Source organism: Periplaneta americana, chromosome 1, assembly GCF_040183065.1.
Source record: "Periplaneta americana isolate PAMFEO1 chromosome 1, P.americana_PAMFEO1_priV1, whole genome shotgun sequence".
In the NCBI taxonomy this organism is placed as follows: domain Eukaryota; kingdom Metazoa; phylum Arthropoda; class Insecta; order Blattodea; family Blattidae; genus Periplaneta; species Periplaneta americana.
Window position 1 is genome coordinate 225988988 of NC_091117.1, and position 23430 is coordinate 226012417.

At 35.1% G+C, this 23430-nt stretch overlaps 1 non-coding gene across 1 annotated transcript; it reads left to right on the top strand.

Annotated features, from left to right (window-relative positions):
- Nucleotides 1-8401: 8401 nt before the first annotated feature.
- TRNAY-AUA (transfer RNA tyrosine (anticodon AUA)) lies at nucleotides 8402-8473 on the top strand. The gene has a single exon. It is a non-coding gene; the product is annotated as a tRNA-Tyr (tRNA).
- The last annotated feature ends 14957 nt before the right edge of the window (nucleotides 8474-23430 follow it).

Consider the following 23430-nt stretch of genomic DNA (forward strand, 5'->3'; position numbering starts at 1 on the left):
AGGTTATTTTATGTATTATTATTAATTGTAATTATCGTGTTAAATTGTATTGTGTATTCTTATTATATTGTGTATTGTATAATTGTATTGTGTATTGCAATTTTATTATGTATTATTTATATTGTGTATACCACTGCCACTGGGTGCTTGCCCACTTGCAGTGTAAATAAATACATAAAATATATATCATAATGAAATATATATCAGAAGTTCCGTTCCAAACTTTATTAAGTCCACTCACGGACGAAATTAAGTTTTATATGATGAAAGAGTAATGGAACGAAGAAATATTCTCTCCGGGACCGGCATTTGAACCCGGGTTTTCAGCTCTACGTGCTGATGCTTTATCCACTAAGCCACACCGGATACCCATCCCAGTGTCGGACAGAATCGTCTCAGTTTAAGTTCCAACTCTTAGGTTCCCTCTAGTGGCCGCCCTCTGCACTAAGTCATAGATGTCTATGAACGTAGGACTGAAGTCCACACATGTGCTGAGGTGCACTCGTTATGAGTGACTAGTTGGCCGGGATCCGACGGAATAAGCGCCGTCTTAAATCACGAAGTGATTTACGCATATCATATATCTCGTGACCAGAATATTTTACGAAATGGAAATATAAAAATTGGAGATTTATCCTTCGAAGAGGTGGAAAAATTCAAATATCTTGGAGCAACAGTAACAAATATAAATGACAATCGGGAGGAAATTAAACGCAGAATAAATATGGGAAATGCGTGTTATTATTCGGTTGAGAAGCTCTTATCATCCAGTCTGCTGTCCAAAAATCTGGAAGTTAAAATTTATAAAACAGTTATATTACCGGTTCTTCTGTATGGTTGTGAAACTTGGACTCTCACTCTGAGAGAGGAACATAGGTTAAGGGTGTTTAAAAATAAGGTGCTTAGGAAAATATTTGGGGCTAAGAGGGATGAAGTTACAGGAGAATGGAGAAAGTTACACAACACAGAACTGCACGCATTGTATTCTTCACCTGACATAATTAGGAACATTAAATCCAGACGTTTGAGATGGGCAGGGCATGTAGCACGTATGGGCGAATCCAGAAATGCATATAGATGTTAGCTGGGAGACCGGAGGTAAAAAGACCTTTAGGGAGGCCGAGACGTAGATGGGAGGATAATATTAAAATGGATTTGAGGGAGGTGGGGTATGATGATAGAGACTGGATTAATCTTGCACAGGATAGGGACCGATGGCGGGCTTATGTGAGGGAGGCAATGAACCTTCGGGTTCCTTAAAAGCTATTTGTAAGTAAGTAAGTACCGAAGTACATATGATATTTCCACGCAGATATTCTGCGTCATAATACGATGAAAGAATATGTGCATGGAAATATCATATGTACTTCGGTACAATATAAGTTTTATATGATTTCGTATAGTTCTGAACATGCTCGATCATTCTGTGAAGTCTGTTTGGGTCTAACTGTATTAAATCCCCTTCAAAAGATTGCATGAAACTGGGTGTTCGTGGCAAACCGTATTATGTCCACATCTTTGTCCGCGTCAAACCGTATTCTGTCCAAAACCAATTAATATTTTTCATTGCAAGTTTGCGTGTCAAGTTTCCTGCACTCAGATAAACTAGAGCCAATTTACAGTATTGACTTATTGTCGACCTTTGTATCAGTTCAGAGTTGCTGCTGTCCAATTGGTCACGTGATATCCGTGAAAATGGAGGGAGGAGTGCCTATAGGTGGGAATAGCAGAGGAAGCGGGAAAAGAGTGAAGAAAGAAACAACACGACAGCAACAAAGTGAACTTCGGTGTAATAATTTGCACTATATTTTTCAATTAATAGGTGTTAGGATGCTTATTTTCATTAAAAAAACTGGTTTATACAATAATAATGTAATGTACAATAGGGTATTCTTATTTCAGTCTGCAGAAACATTGACAAGGATCCTGATTTAACAATCTTCGAACCATCATGCTAGCATAGGGAAGGTCGGTTTCACTGTTGTCCAATTCCCGCACATGACATACGCAGGTACAAGGAAAGAGTTATCTCAACAAATAAGAAAGCTGATCAAGATCGTTAGCCGTCTGGCCGCGAAACCAGGTGGCCCGGGTTCGAATCCCGGTCGGGGCAAGTTACCTGGTTGAGGTTTTTTCCGGGGTTTTCCCTCAACCCAATACGAGCAAATGCTCGGTAATTTTCGATGTTGGACCCCGGACTCATTTCACCGGAATTATCACCTTCATTTCATTCAGACGCTAAATAACCTAGATGTTGATACAGCGTCGTAAAATAACCTAATAAAAAAAAGATCGTTAGAATTAATGAACATTATACTTTTGTGATTGAATAGTACATAGGTGTAAATCGAGTGTTATCTATTACTTACACAATTACTTTGGTTGAATTTTTGCAATGTAGAGAAAGAAATAATTTTTCTTTTTTTATGTTCACCTCAAACAGTATTGTGTCCTGAATTTCAGGAAAGTCTGGTGTAAAAGTAATTTCAAATGTAATTGATTGTGATAAAGTAAGGTCTTGCAGTAATTAATAATTTTGGCATTTTAATTTATCTCTCATAGCTGGCACATAAAAACATTTATTCTTCTCTCCTGAAAAAAATGCAACAGTGGACTTAATATGGTTTGGAACGGACCTCCTCATATCTACTTACTTATTGGCTTTTAAGGAACCAGCAGGTTCATTGCCACTCTCACATAAGCCCGCCATTGATCCCTATCCTGAGCAAGATTAATCCAGTCTCTATCATCATATCCCACCTCCCTCAAATCCATTTTAATATTATCTTCCCATCTACGTCTCGGCCTCCCCAAAGGTCTTTTTACCTCCGGCCTCCCAACTAACACTCTATATACATTTCTGGATTCGCCCATACGTGTTACATGTCCTGCCCATCTCAAACGTCTGGCTCTAATGTTCCTAATTATGTCAGGTGAAGAATACAATGCGTGCAGTTCTGTGTTGTGTAACTTTCTCCATTCTCCTGTAACTTCATCCCTCTTAGCCCCAAATATTTTCCTAAGAACCTTATTCTCAAACACCCTTAATCTCTGTTCCTCTCTCAAAGTGAGAGTCCAAGTTTCACAACCATGCAGAACAACCGGTAATATAACTGTTTTGTAATATATGTAATATAATATAATATAATATAATATAATAAGAAAGAAATTATTTCAGCTTTTCCAATAATGGGACTGTCTCATTGGACAAAGCATAACAAACAGAGAGAGTGAAAAAAAAACAGACAACAAAAGAGAAATGTGGGGAACGAACAAGAAAGAGAAATTAAGTAGAGGAAAAATAATAGCATACATATAACAGGCCTAAACACAGTAAACAAAGGGATTAGACGTTCAAACATAAGTTCACTCCTTCTTAGGAAACAAAGTACAGGAGGTATTTTAAAATGGCAAGCAGCAAGGGAAACATCACGAATGAAGTCGTTGTTCAGCTTGAACTTCTTGCAGAAACTGACAAAGAGGCGAGGTATTGTGCCCCTAGCGCCAACCATTAGCCCAACTACTTCAATGGAGGTGAGGTGATATTTCTCCAAATAGAATGGAACTGTGGACTCATAAATTCTGCATTTTTCTGCGTGGACTTCAGCGGGCTGTTGTTCCTGTGCCTCGAACCTGACTGTCGGGTCGATAATGTAGGCGGATGTAGAGCCTGGTGGAATGGCAAGCATGTCAATTCGCCGACAGGATCCCTCTTGAGAGATGCCATGGACTTCTTCGTGCACAGTGAGACCTTTCTTCCTCAAGGCTTCGGCAATCATGGACCTGATTCTGTGATGTCTAGAGTTCCGCAGTATCTCGCTGAAAGGACAGGCACCCAAAACGTGGCCAAGAGTTTCAATCTCACTGACGCAACGACGACAATACAATACAACATGTGTTGTGTGTCTAGTGTGTATTTTTTTGTATGTTGTGTTTTATGTTTTTTGTAAAGCTGTTTACCTCTGTGTCATAAAGTTAGTGAACGAAGTCTTACAGATTATAAGGAAATATTTTTGTGCAATGAAGAACATAAATTTTATTTTCCTGTTTAGGTGTAAGTTACTATTACTCATTTCACTTAGATATACATTTTGATTGACTTTCGTAACGTAATATATTGTGGCAACCATGCTGGAAAGTTCTCGCTGCCTCGGGAGTCGAGCACGCGTCCGGCAGAAGGGTGGGCGCGCGGGAAAGAAGGAGGCGCGAGAGACGAGCTCCGTGGGCGCTGGGGCGCGGCGTGGGGAAAGGAAACGTGGGCTTAGGCAAGCACTTGCGCCGTGGCGGAGAGAGAGAGGGAAGGAAAAGCAACTGCGTCTGAACAGAGGAAAGCCCGAGAAGTCTCCAGAAGCGCAATCCTCGCTACATCCGTAGAAACTTCGAGGATCGAACGTTCCAGAAGTGTGATTTAGTAATAAATAGAAGACGTGAAGAAGAGCCAAAGCCAGTTTTAGTTTGGACAGCGAGTACATTTGGTGAATCAGCAGCGCCCAGGCGGAAGCAACGCGTCCGGGAGTCTTGGGTTCGGCGTGCAGTGAACTTTATCTGAAAGTCTTGAGTTCGATGTTTTATGTTTTTATGTTTTATTTAACGACGCTCGCAACTGCAGAGGTTATATCAGCGTCGCCAGATGTGCCGGAATTTTGTCCCGCAGGAGTTCTTTTACATGTCAGTAAATCTACTGGCATGAGCCTGTCGCATTTAAGCACACTTAAATGCCATCGACCTGGCCCGGGATCGAACCCACAACCTTGGGCATAGAAGGCCAGCGCTATACCAACTCGCCAACCAGGTCGACCTTGAGTTCGAAGTTCAGTGGACTGTCTCAGGAAGTTTTGGGTTCGATATACTGTTAACTTGAATGAATGAGCTAGAAGAACTAACCAAGTCAAAACTGACAGTTTTGTTTTGTAAATAGTGCTTTGTGAACATTAGTTGAGATTAGGAGTACATTGTTGTTCTGAATAACCCAAGTGAATTGTCATTGTCGTCTGTGGAGTCCAATAACAAATACTGTGTTGCTGTGTGGAGTGGAATACCCATTGTTGATGGGAGTGTTTAAACCCAGAAATAGAATGCCATTGTTGTTGTGAATAAAAGTAATATTATTGTTGAATTAAAAGTCACAATATAATATACGAGATATTATATGATGGATATAATATATAATTACGTATTAACTATATAATATACTAGATAATGCGGCAGATGGCGTATTTATTGAACTCCTGAACCGTAGGAATAATGGGTTATATTCATGGGATACCCTAGGTTTTTTTAGTGAAATCTGTTTTTAAATCGCTATCAGATTCCTAATCTATAGTCCGCAGGGAGTGCACTGAACTACCTGTTTGTGTATTTCATTAGCCCCGTACGGTGTCCTAGCCCCGTTTTATTGCTTCCTGTGGTAAGAATAATGAGCGATTTAAACTTTCATGGAGCACAACATGGATATTTGTATAATTTATTCGGTGATTATCTTGAAACGCCAGCTAACACAGAGAAAGACACATTGCGTATAATAAAATCTGCCTTTAACTACAGTCACGTGTATTTTTATTACCTCTTTCGATCGAAAAATAAAAAAAACTAATATCGTTATATGCGGTGACCACCACCTGTGATTATGTGTATGGCCGTTTTATAAATGTTTTTAATTGTGTTTCAGTTCAGTTTTTAGTTATATGTGAACAGAACCCTTACCATTTTAAAGATTTTTTTTTAGGTTCAGTATGTATAAGCTTAACGAGGTTCGCCAGTGCAGAAGTAATAATTGAAAGTCACTCCACAAGATTAAAAAAAATATATTAATTGAAATTCATGCTTGAAGCACGAATTTTAATGCGTGAATTCCCTGAATGTTGAAAAATGTACAATTTTTTGCATGGGTATTCCCGGTTGTTCTTTGTTTGTGAAACTTGGACTCTCACTTTGAGAGAGGAACATAGGTTAAGGGTGTTTGAGAATAAGGTGATTAGGAAAATATTTGGGGCTGAGAGGGTTGAAGTTACAGGAGAATGGAGAAAGTTACACAACACAGAACTGCACGCATTGTATTCTTCACCTGACATAATTAGGAACATTAAATCCAGACGTCTGAGATGGGCAGGGCATGTAGCACGTATGGGCGATTCCAGAAATGCATATAGAGTGTTAGTTGGGAGGCCGGAGGGAAAAAGACCTTTACAGAGGCCGAGACGTAGATGGGAAGATAATATTAAAATGGATTTGAGGGAGGTGGGGTATGATGATAGAGACTGGATTAATCTTGCTCAGGATAGGGAGCAATGACGGGCTTATGTGAGGGTGGCAATGAACCTCCGGGTTCCTTAAAAGCGAGTAAGTAAGTAATTTAATTTCTCTTACTCTAAAATGTGTAGTCTCTTGCATCTGTTCCATTTTAAAATTTACAGCACAAGATTACCGAAAAAAACTCTAAGCATTCAAAAGTAGCGATACTTCCAGTGTGGCACAATCCTACTATTTAACGAAATCGTCACAATCATCATCTTTATCATTGTCATTAATTTGTTATTCCTCTAGGAGTAATTTATCGTTATGTGTAGAATTCTATTTTCTGTCATACAGTTAATGTCTTCTGCCCAGTGTCTTTTGCGATTTTTTTTATATCTGTGCTGAAATTCTTCACAGCAAGCTATTTTCTTATATCTTCACTTTTCTTATTCTTTTATATTGCAGCGTTACTCATGCTACAGAACTCAAGAATCTCACCTATCCTGATTCCATTCTTTCCTTGCCTGTTTTGTGTCAGGCGTCCATTTTTGTGAACCATACTTAGAAACTGGGATGTTTATTGTTTTGTAAAATTTTATCTGAGTTTGCTATCTGGTCTTTTTATTTAAACTTCTCTCTTTTGTCTTCATTGTTTCTCACACATGAATTGGTATTTGATAAATTTATTTTCCATATCTATATTTTTAGGTAATAAATATTTATTTATTTATTTGTTTATTTATTTATTTACTTATTTATTTATTTATTTTTGGTAGAGATAAGGCCATTAGGCTTTCTCTTTCCCTCTACCAGGGGATTACAACTACAATATTAAGAATACAATTACAATTATAAAGCCACGGTTGCACGCTAGTACAGCTCTTATCCGCGGTTAAGGGACGCTAGTCCGAGGGTACACTGTGCTGATGACCGCTGCTTTAGAAGATAATCTAATTAGAATAGATGTCCCCTACTGAATTTCTATCTCCCGCATTTAATCTCTTATAATTTGGCAAGTCGGATGTTACATACACTCTGCAATTGTCAATAATGACATAAGACGTTTAGTTTATTTCACCAAAGCATTCATATTTGAAAATTATTTTCTTTTAAACTTCCCTAAACTTAGAAATTGGCATTATTCTAGCAGAACTTGTAATTTTGAATAGAAAGACACCAAAATGAATCCTGTACAGTGTGTCATTCCTGAGTAACGACCTTTTATTGGTAAAGTTTTCTTCCTCATATTGTCGCTACCCCCACCACTCCTATCACGATGACTCGTCGATCGGAAACGTTCGTGTCTATACTCTAAGATGGTTTTTTTTCTATATATCTAATACTTTCGCACAGTAGGAGTTTCTAATCTCGTCTAATTTCATGACACACTTTGAGTGAATTTGACTCTATATGTAGTGCGATCAAAGACGTAGGTATTCTGTGACAAAATAATATACTTTTTATGGTACCAGTATAGATTAAGGGCTCGGAGCAACTTAACCCAGGTCTAATCCAGCCTAGAGTTCAGCTACCTCCCGGTGTTCTGGCTATATGACATGGGGAATCCCTCTGCTTACTAATTCTGACGGTAGGTTTAAATGCTTTAATCAGATTTGAAAAAAAAAAAACGCTACGAACGAGTTTTAATACAGAGTTCCATAGAACACGCTTTCTTCTGCCGGGTAAGGGGGTACTTTCATTTAACTTGAAAGAGTGATGGAACGGAGAAAAATTCTCTCCGGCGCCGGGATTTGAACCCGGGTTTTCAGCTCTACGTGCTGATGTATCCGGCGTGGCTTAGTGGATAAAGCATCAGCACGTAGAGCTGAAAACCCGGGTTCAAATCCCGGCGCCGGAGAGAATTTTTCTCCGTTCCATCACTCTTTCATCATATGATGACGCAGAATATCTGCATGGAAATATCATATGTACTTCGGTACATCAAAATATATATGATATGCGTAATAAATCACTTTGTGATTTAAGACGGCGCCCATACCGTCGGATCCCGGCCAACCAGTCACTCATTCGAGTGCACCTCAACACATGTATGGACTTCGGTCCTGCGTTCATAGACATCTATGACGTAGTGGAGAGGGCGGCCACTAGAGGGAACCCAAGAGATGGAGCTTAATCTGAGACGATTCTAACCGGCGTCGGGGTTGTATCCGGCGTGGCTTAGTGGATAAAGCATCAGCACATAGAGCTGAAAACCCGGGTTCAAATCCCGGCGCCGGAGAGAATTTTTCTCCGTTCCATCACTCTTTCATCATATGATGACGCAGAATATCTGCATGGAAATATCATATGTACTTCAATACATCAAAATATATATGATATGCGTAATAAATCACTTTGTGATTTAAGATGGCGCCCATACCGTCGGATCCCGGCCAACCAGTCACTCATTCGAGTGCACCTCAACACATGTATGGACTTCGGTCCTGCGTTCATAGACATCTATGACGTAGTGCAGAGGGCGGCCACTAGAGGGAACCCAAGAGATGGAGCTTAATCTGAGACGATTCTAACCGGCGTCGGGGTTGTATCCGGCGTGGCTTAGTGGATAAAGCATCAGCACGTAGAGCTGAAAACCCGGGTTCAAATCCCGGCGCCGGAGAGAATTTTTCTCCGTTCCATCACTCTTTCATCATATGATGACGCAGAATATCTGCATGGAAATATCATATGTACTTCGGTACATCAAAATATATATTCATTTAACTTGTCAAAATATCACATTTTAAAAACATTGCTTTATAATTTCCGTAACAGAAGTAAGCAATAATTTACTGGAGTACTTTGTGTTGCTTCAGCTCCTGGAATCAATCTATATTGAACAAGTCTTGATTCTTGGTACCGTCATTATGACATAGTTAAAAAAAACGGTAAAGTAATATGGAGGTAATGGAGCACTGATGAAAAAGAATGGTAACAGTAATTTGCGTTACAAGAGCGGTATGTTGAAGTTTTCATGTTCGAGGAAAAGTTTGAAAAAGCGAAACGTAGTTGAGCTTTTTTAATTTCCGAGAATTGAAAGAAAACATACCGCTCGTGTATCGTTCATTATTTTGTGCGAAGATCGTTTATTACATACCTGAAAGAGGAATTTCTAATTAGTTGCAATGAAATCTCCATCTTGGTTTCTGTTCAATGACGGCAAATTTGCAAAACAAAAATATCTATCTTCAACATTGTTGCTTTAAAATGTTTTCTATGATTACTATACTCCAGCAGGCCGTGATAGACGTCTGTCTTTTTTCCCCCCCAGTCTATGGAATCTTGTTGATTTTTTCACGGCTTCCTTAATGTTACATGTATCACGAATGCAGTAACTTTAGTGGAGTTGTAGAGTTTACTTAATTTTTGCAAATATTTAAAAACAATAATTAACAGTGCAATTTAGGTGAAATTGCAGTGGTAAGTTTCCAATTTATAATTATTACTATGTTGAACGTCTCTAAAAATAATATGTTAAAAGCCTAAAGCAGTAAAATCAATGTCACTTAAGCGGTAAGAAGAGGGAAATTGTTGTGTGTGTTAGGTTGGGAATACTGAATGTGGAATTTTAGACTTTCCGCATATTGGTTTTGTGCGGAAACCAAGCAAATACGCACGATCTCGCACAAAAATAGTTGCTACATTCGAAGAAATAAATTATAATGACACCATGATTTAAATGTTAATACAATTAAGTCGTTTTTTATTTAATTTAAATAACTTCACTGCAATTTAAGTCAAGCAGATATGAAAATATTTCTTTCTTTTACTTCACCCTCAGCTACCCCACTTAATACTGTAAACATCCCAATGTTTTTTTCTAAGAAATCGATAATTTTATTTTTGTTGAAGTGCATTGGCTTTCTGGACCGCTGGGCGCCGATGCAACCCGCAATATATCATTGCTCCCTGGAGGCTGTGAGCCTATGAAACCCGCAATATATTTCTTATTGGAAAAATGAATTAAGATTGAATATTATCGTATATGTAGGCTATTACATTCAATATAATACTGTTACTACTCAAGCCACTAATAAATAATTTTATTACCAACTAGCCGTACCCGTGCGCTCCGCTGCACCCATTAGAAATAAATATAAAGTAATTACATAATTAAAATAGGACATTTGATTCAGGGAACTTTCGTGTTTGATAGAAGGATAAGTCGTTTATTATGTTACTTAATTTAAATTGTATTAAAAAAATTAAAATGCGATCATTTTGATCCAGAGACACTCATTTCGTCATAAAAATTATTTTAGGAAATACAGGAAACGAATGCCTATCAAGTTGTCTGTGCATAAGAAGCTATTTTAATCTTATCTGTCCTCGATTCAATCAGAAGTTACTGTAATAACATTATAGCATTATGTCCATCTAGAGAAGCTACACTTTCCAATGGTGAATTAATAATATTTAGCTTCCGATATTACTTCATACAAACACAGAAACATTCTCTGTAGGCTATGTTTCATAGCTTTCGATTGTTGTTGTCCAAGGCTCTTTATAGACGAAGTCATTTGTTTTTTATTTCATTACACCGCCTTAGATGGCGTTGTTATTGTAATTTTGAAACTCATTTATCTCATTAAATATCAGTCCTATCAAAATTTTGCATGGGATAAAACTTATCGGAAATTATTTTTAAGAAACGTTTGTTATGTAATATTTTTCATGAAAATTAATAATAAGGGATATATTTCGATTTATTTAATTCAAGCCCCCTTATAACCACCCTTTTAAATAAAATATTTTGAATGCTTTATATCCTAAATTCTATGTTACAACGAACTTAATTTATATTCTAATTTTCATATAAATCGGTTCAACCATTATCGCGTAAAAAGGTAACAAACATCCAGACAGACATACAAACAAAAATTTCAAAAAAGCGATTTTCGGTTTCAGGGCGGTTAATTATGTATGTTAGGACCAATTATTTATGGAAAATCGAAAATTACCCGAATAATTTCGGCTACAGATTTATTATTAGTATAGATGGCTTCAACAGCCATGTTTCAAGCGATTATAAGGATTCTACAAATCCTTTGCAATCTTTCTTTACAATGACATCTGTTTCAGTTAATCACTACATATTTCGATCCATTTTCATGACTTTTCATCTCTTCAGAACGACATCTGTATCGATATACACTTCCTTCCAATTTTCTGACTGCAGAATCTCATATTGGCGTCCTAGTCTGTTCTGAAAATGACTCTCAACGTGTTACCACGATTTGTAAACTGTGTACTGTGTCAGCATCTGACAGATCAGCAGATAATGGCCGGCTGATGACTACACTGGAGCAAAACGGAGCTGATCCCTCAGCGCGTGTTGCTAATGTCTGCTCGAGGTGCAAAGAAAACTGGATTTATTCATGGCTGGCAAGTTAAAAGAGAAAGCATCTATTTTCATTTGGCTCTGAAAGACTCGCTGGGTAATGCAGAGTAATGGCGGAGAGTGGCGAGAAAACGAAGTGCCCCACAGTCACTTCGGAGACAAAACCTATTAGAATATCCTAAAATTGAAACATCATAACTCTATTTCTCTATAACAGTATTCTTAGACCTTTAAGAATCATTTAACTCATAAGTTAATTCGTTTATCTTTTCGATTTTCAGTAATGTACTGGTTTCATTTCACTTGCTTATGTATACTAAGTGTCCACACCTGTGGAGTAACGGTCAGCGCGTCTGGCCGCGAAACCAGGTGGCCCGGGTTCGAATCCCGGTCGGGGCAAGTTACCTGGTTGAAGTTTTTTCCGGGGTTTTCCCTCAACCCAATACGAGCAAATGCTGGGTAACTTTCGGTGCTGGACCCCGGACTCATTTCACCGGCATTATCACCTTCATCTCATTCAGACGCTAAATAACCTAGATGTTGATACAGCGTCGTAAAATAACCCAAAAAAGGATAATAAGTTAATTTATATTAAATTTGGTACATTTAAATTGTAGACATTTGTCTGACTGGAAAATGGAAATAAGTTCACTTAACCTCGGAAATAAAAACCCTCCTGTGGGCACGTGGGGTCTTTTGGGACCCCAGAAGTGTTCTGTAATGTGTAATATATGTATGCATGTATGTATTTATTCACACTGCAATGTGTATATACCCGGTGGCAATGGTAACTAATTACACTCAATAATGACAATAATAAACTTATTCATTAAAAGTACAGTTAATAATAATACCAATAATTAATACAAACAATTAATACTGACAATAATTCATAATAATAATAATAATAATAATAATAATAATAATAATAATAATAATAATAATAATAATAATAGGGAATATTCTAAATTAAATGAAGCACGATCACTTAAAATAGCATTTAAAATAAATCTAATTAACGACGTAACATTAGCTGGGTCACCAGCTTCCAAAATATAACTTTTTGTTTGATTATATACATTAATTCATTTTTCCTAATTCTAACATGTGTTTTACTTTTGTCATAAATTGATCTGAAATTTAATAATTCCATCGACGCGCGCTTGGAGCTTTTGAAGACACCAGTTCGAACATCATTTAATTTTTGGTACAACTGTATAATAATAAAATTGTTACAATAGCTGGAAAAATTATTATAACAGATTGTGATTTATGTACTTACGACTAAAATGAAGTAATATTATATGAGGGGCCCATATAACGACAAGAGTTCTTGTAAAAAATTCAGGGGTCGCCAGGGAACCAAGTGTCCATCTACGTAACTTGTTCCTACGTGCTTACGAAGGGTAAGGGAACACATTCTGAACCTCCCAGAAGTATAGGAAGAAACAGGTACTGCAAAAATGTAAAGAAAATTAAAAATATTAGAATAAACGTTATGACGTAAATTTTGTAACTATTATCGTTCATAAGAAAGAAAAAAATATATAATATTGACCTTAAGTAAACAAAACAATAACCAATAATAGTAAGGTGGGTGCTCCTGATATGGCCATGTTCCTGATATGGCCACCCCCCCCCTATTGTGAGTTAGTTAACCGAAAAATCCGCTAAATTGCAGCAGCATCCAGTGAAAGGGCATCTTGGTATGTTACTTGATCGTTTTCCATCCAGTCACGTTGAGCAATATGGCGTCAGTTGCCTGTTTTGCAGTTTTCATGTGACCTCTTCTTATTTTTCTCTGGTAAGTCTCCTTTGTTTTATGTATATTTTTCAGAAACTTGTTCCATGAAAACCATCGTACTCCATTCAGTTTTTAATGTTCTGCTGATTGGTGTTGTAGTTGATAGCGTATCTTTTACGAGTTGTTCATAATCAAACGATTTTCGTGAAAGCTTACCTGCTCCTGATATGGCCATATCAAATGCACCATGACCATATCAAGTTCATTTCACTTTTATTTTTTCACCTGACAAATTTACATGCCTTATAGCTGGGATGGATTAAGCAAAATTTTGTATTTTAAGAAAGACACCTTAATTTTTATGGAAAACCTGTTTTGACTACACTTTTGAATTATAAAAAAGACTATTAATTGTCATTTTTATTCATTTTTCACCAACGTTATTTAATTTTAGCACAACTGCGCTATCAAACTAAAAACAATCACGATTTGTAGAACATGGAACAAGGGTGGCCATATCATGTGCACATGTTCCTGATATGGCCACTAGGTAGACTTTTGGAATTTGGGACTTTTTGGACAATTAAAGCTATTTTTATGGGGAAAGGAAATTGTTTTAAGAAAGTCCATTAGACTGAGAACGAGTAAGAAAAAAGTGTTTTACATTTTTTTTTTAAATGGCGGCTAGAAAAATTCTCAAACCTTAGCATGGCCATATCAGGGACACCTACCTTAATTTATGTAACTGTGAGGAGACAAAGAGGAAGGCAGAAAATAGGAAACATTAGAGAAAACTGGGTTTGCAGTGAAAGATCTGTCCTTGGGCAGAACACTGAATGAATGGATGAATGGATGAATGATGAATGAATGAATGAATGAATGAATGAATATGTAATTAGTGTATAATCTTGGTAATTATGACACGAGTGAATATTCAGGGCATGAGCGTAAGCGAGTGGCTATTTTTCAAGAGCGTTTATAATGAATAATTCTTTGTAATTGCTAGTCAGTCGGGGATGACTACATAAGGACCGGTTGGAGTAGTGTCCGCCATCTTGGAGTCTCGTTTGCCTTATTTGTCGTACGTATTAGCGCGTCAATTGCCATCGCTAATAACTCAATCGAACCCACGTGCCTCTTGATGGAGATCACGCAGGCGACGTGTGTGTTCTGAGCACATCGGCTGATCGAGATTCTTAATCCTCTGTTAAGATGGAAGGAATTCAGTTGTCTTAGTAACTTTTTTCAGGTGTTAAAGTAACTAAATCACTATTTCACAAGATCTCATAATACTGTATTTCACATTTTATGAAAAGAGCCATATCCATATGAGAGATAACGAGAATATTGGGTGGGCTTGTGAGTTTAGCTGTGGTTTTCTATTTAATATTATAACCCTTAATTTTATCATTATGATGAAACCGAAGACTGCTACGTAATTTGTGCCTCAGGTTTTCATATATTTTTTTTTCCAATGTTACACTGTGTGAATTCCTGGCCAAAGTTTCTAATACTGTATCCTAATTAGTAGTCAGAATTTACAACGTCATCGATTAGTAGCCCTACTTACTTATGTACTTACTTACTTGACTTTAAAGGAACCCGCAGGTTCACTGCCGCCCTCACATAAGCCCGCTATCGGTCCCCATCCTAAGCAAGATTAATCCAGTCTCTATCACCATATCCCACCTCCCTCAAATCCATTTTAATATTATTCTCCCATCTACGTCTCGGCCTCTAAAAAGGTCTTTTTCCCTACTGTCTCCCAACTAACACTCTATATGCACATCGATTAGTACATCATAACTAAATAAACAATGAAATAAATAAATAAATAAATAAATAAATAAATAAATAAATGACTGATTGAATGAGTGAACGAACGAACAAACTAAGTAACTAAGTAACTAAATAAATAAAGAAATAATGAAATAAATAAATAAATAAATAAATAAATAAATAAATAAATAAATAAATAAATGACTGAGTGAGTGAGTGAATGCATGAGTGAACGAACGAACAAACTAAGTAACTAAGTAACTAAATAAATAAAGAAATAATGAAATAAATAAATGAATAAATAAATAAATAAATAAATAAATAAATGACTGAGTGAGTGAGTGAATGCATGAGTGAACGAACGAACGAACAAACTAAGTAACTAAGTAACTAACTAAATAAAGAAATAATGAAATAAATAAATAAATAAATAAATGAATAAATAAATAAATGAGTGAGTGAGTGAATGCATGAGTGAACGAACGAACAAACTAAGTAACTAAGTAACTAAATAAATAAAGAAATAATGAAATAAATAAATGAATAAATAAATGAATAAATAAATAAATAAATAAATAAATAAATAAATAAATAAATAAATAAATAAATGACTGAGTGAATGAGTGAATGCATGAGTGAACGAACGAACAAACTAAGTAACTAAGTAACTAAATAAATAAAGAAATAATGAAATAAATAAATGAATAAATAAATAAATAAATAAATAAATTAATGACTGAGTGAGTGAGTGAATGCATGAGTGAACGAACGAACGAACGAACAAACTAAGTAACTAAGTAACTAACTAAATAAAGAAATAATGAAATAAATAAATAAATAAATGAATAAATAAATAAATGAGTGAGTGAGTGAATGCATGAGTGAACGAACGAACAAACTAAGTAACTAAGTAACTAAATAAATAAAGAAATAATGAAATAAATAAATGAATAAATAAATGAATAAATAAATAAATAAATAAATAAATAAATAAATAAATAAATAAATAAATGACTGAGTGAATGAGTGAATGCATGAGTGAACGAACGAACAAACTAAGTAACTAAGTAACTAAATAAATAAAGAAATAATGAAATAAATAAATGAATAAATAAATAAATAAATAAATAAATAAATAAATAAATAAATAAATAAATGACTGAGTGAGTGAGTGAATGCATGAGTGAACGAACGAACGAACAAACTAAGTAACTAAGTAACTAACTAAATAAAGAAATAATGAAATAAATAAATGAATAAATAAATAAATGACTGAGTGAGTGAGTGAATGCATGAGTGAACGAACGAACAAACTAAGTAACTAAGTAACTAAATAAATAAAGAAATAATGAAATAAATAAATGAATAAATAAATGAATAAATAAATAAATAAATGAATAAATGAATAAATAAATAAATAAATGACTGAGTGAGTGAGTGAATGCATGAGTGAACGAACGAACAAACTAAGTAACTAAGTAACTAAATAAATAAAGAAATAATGAAATAAATAAATGAATAAATAAATGTATAAATAAATAAATAAATGAATAAATAAATAAATGAATAAATAAATGAATAAATAAATAAATAAATGACTGAGTGAGTGAGTGAATGAGTGAATGCATGAGTGAACGAACGAACAAACTAAGTAACTAAATAACTAAATAAATAAAGAAATAATGAAATAAATAAATGAATAAATAAATGAATAAATAAATAAATAAATGACTGAGTGAGTGAGTGAATGAGTGAATGCATGAGTGAACGAACGAACAAACTAAGTAACTAAGTAACTAAATAAATAAAGAAATAATGAAATAAATAAATGAATAAATAAATAAATAAATGAATAAATAAATAAATAAATAAATAAATAAATAAATAAATAAATAAATGACTGAGTGAGTGAGTGAATGCATGAGTGAACGAACGAACAAACTAAGTAACTAAGTAACTAAATAAATAAAGAAATAATGAAATAAATTAATTAATTAATTAATTAATTAATTAATTAATTAATTAATTAATGAGTGAGTGAGTGAGTCAATGAGTGAGTCAATGAGTGAATGAATGAATGAATGAACGAACGAACGAACTAAGTAACTAAATAAATAATGAAATAATGAAATAAATAAATGAGTATATAAATAATTAAATAAATAAATGAACGAACAAACTGAGTAACTAATCAAGTAAATAAATAAATAAATAAATAAAGGAATGAGTGAGCGAACGAACGAACAAACAAAGTAACTAAGTAAGTAAATAAATAAATAAATAAATAAATAAATAAATAAATAAATAAATAAAGGAATAAATGAATAAATAAAATAAAGGAAAGAGTGAGCGAATGAACGAAGTAACTAAGTAAATAAATAAATAAATAAATAATTAAATAAATAAATTAATTAATTAATAATAAATAAATAAGTAAGTAAATAAATAAATGAAGGAATGAGTGAGCGAACGAACGAAGTAAGTAAGTAAATAAATAAAGAAATAAAACTTTTGTGCGTTAAATTCATACTTAACTAGAAATTTTGATTGAAAGGCTGCGTGTGTATAGATTGGCAACATCGCATCGCTGACCTGCAAATACACACAGATCTCTGGTCTGAACAGCAGCATTTCACCCCTTTTGTCGCTGCAGTAGGGTTGCCAAACTTCCTAATATAATGGCATATAATAACGATGCTTATCAATGTTTCTACTTAATTTACAAGAAAACAGTCTATTTTATTAAAACCTACAAATCGATTAACCATTCATTCCTTATCGGTTTCTGTTAAGATAAGAGTAAAAGCAGAATCCTACTGATAGTACTTATCCAGTAAAACAGTGTTGAATTTTAGGGGATTTTTTTTTCTGAGGAACGTATTAGGCTAATATCAAACTAATATGATTTTAGATTTTTTTTGTACTCTACTCAACTAATGAGCTGTTAAAATATGCACAGTTGTGTTACATTCAACCTATGTAGCAAATTGGAAAGGACACGGTAATACTACCATAAAAATAACAGAAATATCGGACGAATATAGACAAGATGGGTACAGTTACTTTTGGAATTGGAAGAGCTATTGAGCGTAACTATGATGATGATAGTGATGATTAGGGAGCGGATTTTTATGTGCTAAAAATTAAATATATTTATTTTTTATGTGCTAAAAAGTACGAAAATATTTGCTAAAAATTTAAAAAAAAATTATTTTAAACATGACAAAAATACCTTACTTAGCTTGAAAAAAAAAAATGTTACTAGATACTCACCAACCACACTTGAGTGCTAGCAGTTGGCCGAGAATTGCAGTGAACAACAAAGGTCATCTCCAAATTCTCCATCACAAATGCATGCCGATTATCTCTGAACAACGACTTATACTATGAAAACGATCTTTCCACATCACAGGACGTCAGACGTGCATATTTAAAGAGAGGAATGTCACAAACACAAACACCGTCAATTTCACCTACAGACACACCCTCCAATACTTGAGCAACTTTACACATTTTTTTATATCGACTGTTTTTCCCAAACACATTCTGGAATTTGTCCCTTAGTAATTGTGCTTCTGAACCTGGTAGCGAGTCTAGTTTAATTTCCACGGCACGCACCTCCCTGTTTCAGACATCAGGTTTTTGGATGTTTCGAGTTTTTTTATGTTGTCACACAAAAAGCTTAGATTTGCTAATAGGAAAGCCAAATTGTTTTTTAAACAACCATCTTTCAGTATATCTTGAAGGATATCGACTGACGAAGCCCGATAACAGGGAATCACAAGATATATTGCCTTACTTGATAGATATGAGCGAGAGACGAGATATTTGTTTAAATTAAATAATGTTCATACCCGAGCTCTTATCTGTTGTGTTTCATATACAAAGCGTGGAAAGAAATCATCTTCAGCAACAATAAGCATTCCTAATTATGTGTTGCAAGATCTCTCCTCCTTGTCCATGTTAATTTATTCTCTAATAATAACACTGATATGCTGCCTAGCAGTTCTCAGAACTTGAGGCGATACTGTTACGAAAATGGATCACGGATACACCACACAGCGCTTAGAAACACGAAGCAACCAAGAATTCTTAAAAAGATAACGTACTTCTGAGTGACATAATTGATTTAGTTTTAAAATATTTCAAAGTTCTTGCAAAAAAAATTATTTAAGTAAAAACACTAAGATTTATGTGTTTATAATAGATTTCCTGAAAATATGTATTTGCATAATTTTTTGTGAAAATATGTGTTTTTATGTGAAATAAAATTCGGGTTTTAAACTTGAAACTTCATGTTCGGAATTTTTAAGTTTGTTAATTGTGTTTTGTCACACCCAAAAATAATATTTAATTACATAGGAATCCGCTTCTTAGTGATGATACTCATGGTGATAATGATGATCATAACCCATAACAGTTTGTTCCCTCGGTCAGAATCTCAACTTCATATCTTGAATTGCAGTAACTATTCAACTATGGACAATGATTTGTGACATCCACAATAGGACTGGAGAGCCATATACAGGAACACGAGTCTCATATCTACAAATTACTTATGCGTCATAGATTAAATTATATTTCTGAGTGACACACTTTGTGATTCACGTGTGCGACAATATTAATAATTTTCGTATTACACGGCATGGAGTGAAAGTAGGTGGAGGAGGATTTGCATAACTCAAGCATGAAGTATCTGGTTTTGTTTAGTGACACTGCAGTCTCCAGACAAAGAACACAAAGTCCCCAGTTCGCCCATGAATTGACATTGTGATGAATTGTTGACAATATTGATCCAGAGTGACGTCATTGTGAGGCTGGACAATGGGGATTATGGACAGGACTGCCGGCACATGTCCATCACCAGGAGTCGTGTTGCACGTTGTCTCTGACGTCGTGGCCAAAATTTCAATATATGAGGCTCCGTCGAATCTAGTAAACAAATACTGCAAATTTCAGCAGATACTCACCTCACAAGTACTGGAAGTTGTGCTATTAAAATTCAGCCTTCCATTATTTTAACTTATTAAAATGTATTTATTATTATTATTATTATTATTATTATTATTATTATTATTATTATTATTATTATTATTATATTATTATTCCATGTATTGTGGGTCCCTATCACCACGGCATGGCGCGTCCTCAAGTTGCGGATAGAGGAGACGGCCTCCAGATATGGAGGGTAGCTGCGAATATATTGAATAAGCAGTCGTGGACAGCAGATAAGGGGTGGTCCTCCAGCTTGGGGGTTGGGCGAAGGGGTAACAACCCATCACCGTAAAAAAACAGCTTGTTACGAAACCTAACAATAAGCCTCGAAATGGGACTAACGGGTTACATCAGCTGCTTGTCTATGCGGATGACGTGAATATGTTAGGAGAAAATCCACAAACGATTAGGGAAAACACGAGGATTTTACTGGAAGCAAGTAAAGAAATAGGTTTGGAACTAAATCCCGAAAAGACAAAGTATATGATTATTACTCGTGGCGGAAATATTGTACGAAATGGAAATACAAAATTGAAAATTTATCTTTCGAAGACGTGGAGAAGTTCAAATACTTGGACCAACAGTAACAAATATAAATGATACTCGGGAGAAAATTAAACACAAAATAAATATGGGAAATGCCTGTTATTATTCGGTTGAGAAGCTTTTATCATCCAGTCTGCTGTCAAAAAATCTTAAAGTTAGAATTTATAAAACAGTTATATTACCGGTTGTTCTGCATGGTTGTGAAACTTGGACTCTCACTTTGAGAGAGGAACATAGGTTAAGGGTGTTTGAGAATAAGGTTCTTGGGAAAATATTTGGGGCTAAAAGGGATGAAATTACAGGAGAATGGAAAAAGGTACACAACACAGAATTGCACGCATTGTATTCTTCACCTGACATAATTAGGAACATTAAATCCAGGTTTTAGAGATGGACAGGGCATGTAGCACGTATGGGCGAATACAGGAATTCATATAGAGTGTTAGTTGGGAGGCCGGAGGGAAAAAGACCTCTAGGGAGGCCGAGACATAGATGGGAAGATAATATTAAAATGGATTTGAGGGAGGTGGAATATGATGATAGAGAATGGATTAATCTTGCTCAGGATAGGGACCGATGGCGGGCTTATGTGAGGGCGGCAATGAACCTCCGGGTTCCTTAAAAGCCAGTAAGTAAGTAAGTACTATTATTATTATTATTATTATTATTATTATTATTATTATTATTATTATTATTATTAATATAGTCTGGTGCAGTTAAGACCATCAGGCCTTCTCTACCACGCCAGTATAGAGCATTCCACGTTAAGAAAAAAGCATTGGTTTTATAGGCCTTGCCTAGTACATTGTACAAGTTATGTGGTAGGTAGGCGTTTCTATGGCAACTGAGCATTTGATGGAATAGCCCCATATGCGCAATGCTTTTTTTCTCAACGTGGAATCCTCTATAGTAAAAAAAAAAGGCAAAAAGAAAAGGTAAATAAAGAAAATAAAACACTACCAATACAAAAAACACAAATACTAAAACAGGAGAGAAAAAGTCACAAGTACAAGGATAAAATTAAAATAGACACAATAATATATTAATAGTATAACATATTTAGAAGGGATATGCTACTGGAGCTAAATAACAGCTGTAAACAGTATAGAATGAAGATAAATGCAAATAAGACGAAGAGCATAGTCCTAGGAAGAAAAATACAGAAGATAAACTTGCGAATTCTAAATGAGGCAGAAGAGCAAGTGGACAGCTTCAAATATTTGGGATGTGCTATAAGCAGTAACATGATGTGCTGCCAGGAAGTCAAAACAAAGATAGCAATGGCAAAGGAAGCTTTTAATAGAAAAACGAGCATCTTCTGCGAACTTCTAGAGAAAGAACAAAGGAAGAGACTAGTGAAGTGCTTTGTATGGAGTGTGGCACTGTATGGGGGCAGAAACATGGACATTGCGACGAAGTGAAGACAAGCATGGAACGTGTGAAGTGGACAGACAGAATAAGAAATGAAGCTTTGTTGGAAAGAGTGGGTGAAGAAAGAACGATGCTGAAACTGATCAGGAAGAGGAAAACGAATTGGTTGGATCACTGGCTGAGAAGAAACTGCCTTCTGAAGGATGCACTGGAAGGAATGGTGAACGGGAGAAGAGTTCGGGGCAGAAGAAGATATCAGATGATAGACGACATTAAGATATATGGATCATATGAGGAGACTAAGAGGAAGGCAGAAAGTAGGAAAGACTGCAAAAAGCTGGGTTTGCAGTGAAATACCTACCCTTGGGCTGAACACTAAATGAATGAATATATTTAGATATTAATGGAAATACTGGAAATAAGAGGCTTTCCTAAGCACCTTATTAGTGCCGTTAAGAGTTTATATGTAAATACCAAAATAGTTACTAGCTCAGGTTTTAAAGTGTCAGAAGCAATTTTAACAAATTTAGGTGTTCGACAAGGGTGCAGTTTATCACCCACTCTGTTTAATTTATATATTGACGATCTAGTTTTGAAGTGGAAAGATGAAATACAGACTGCGATTAAAATAGAATCTAACACACCTTTAAATACTTTACTATACGCTGATGATCAAATAATTATCCAGGAAACAGAAGATAACCTACAAAGAGCAGTGTATAGATTAAGCCAAAACGCAATATTTTACAATCTAACTATATCTGCAAACAAAACAAAGATAATGGCTTTTAAAGGGAAAAATCCTGTTAGATCTAAGATAATAGTAAATGGAAACATTTTAGAACAAGTATCCCACTTCAATTATCTAGGATGTGATATTAGTTTTAATTATGAGAAAGATATTGAGAAGAAAGTTAATAGATTTCAGATGATATGTGGAACAATTGGAAGAACTTTAGGAAGAAAAGCGAGAAAAGAAACTCAAATGAAATTTTATAAAGTTATGGCTGTACCTACTCTTATATATGGCTCTGAATCATGGACAATAACAAAAAAAAGAAGAATCACGTAAAAATCAGCAGAGATGAAATTTATGAGATACGTAAGAAGATGCACTAAAGCCGATAAAATAAAAAATTGAAACAATAAGATCAGATTTAAATATTTTCTCAGTACACGACATGGTAGAAGAAAATAAAACAAAATGGAAAGATCATGTTGACAGAATGGCAGAGAATAGGCTACCAAAGAAGATAATGAATTATCGCCCGATCGGGAAAAGGGATCTGGGTAGACCTCGCAAGAGGTGGCTGGACGATAGAGACCGGAACAGGTGATATCACCTAAACCTTGAAGGGAGAAGAAGAAGAAGATTAATGGAAATCACTAAACATTTAAAATAAGTAACTGTGCAAATTTC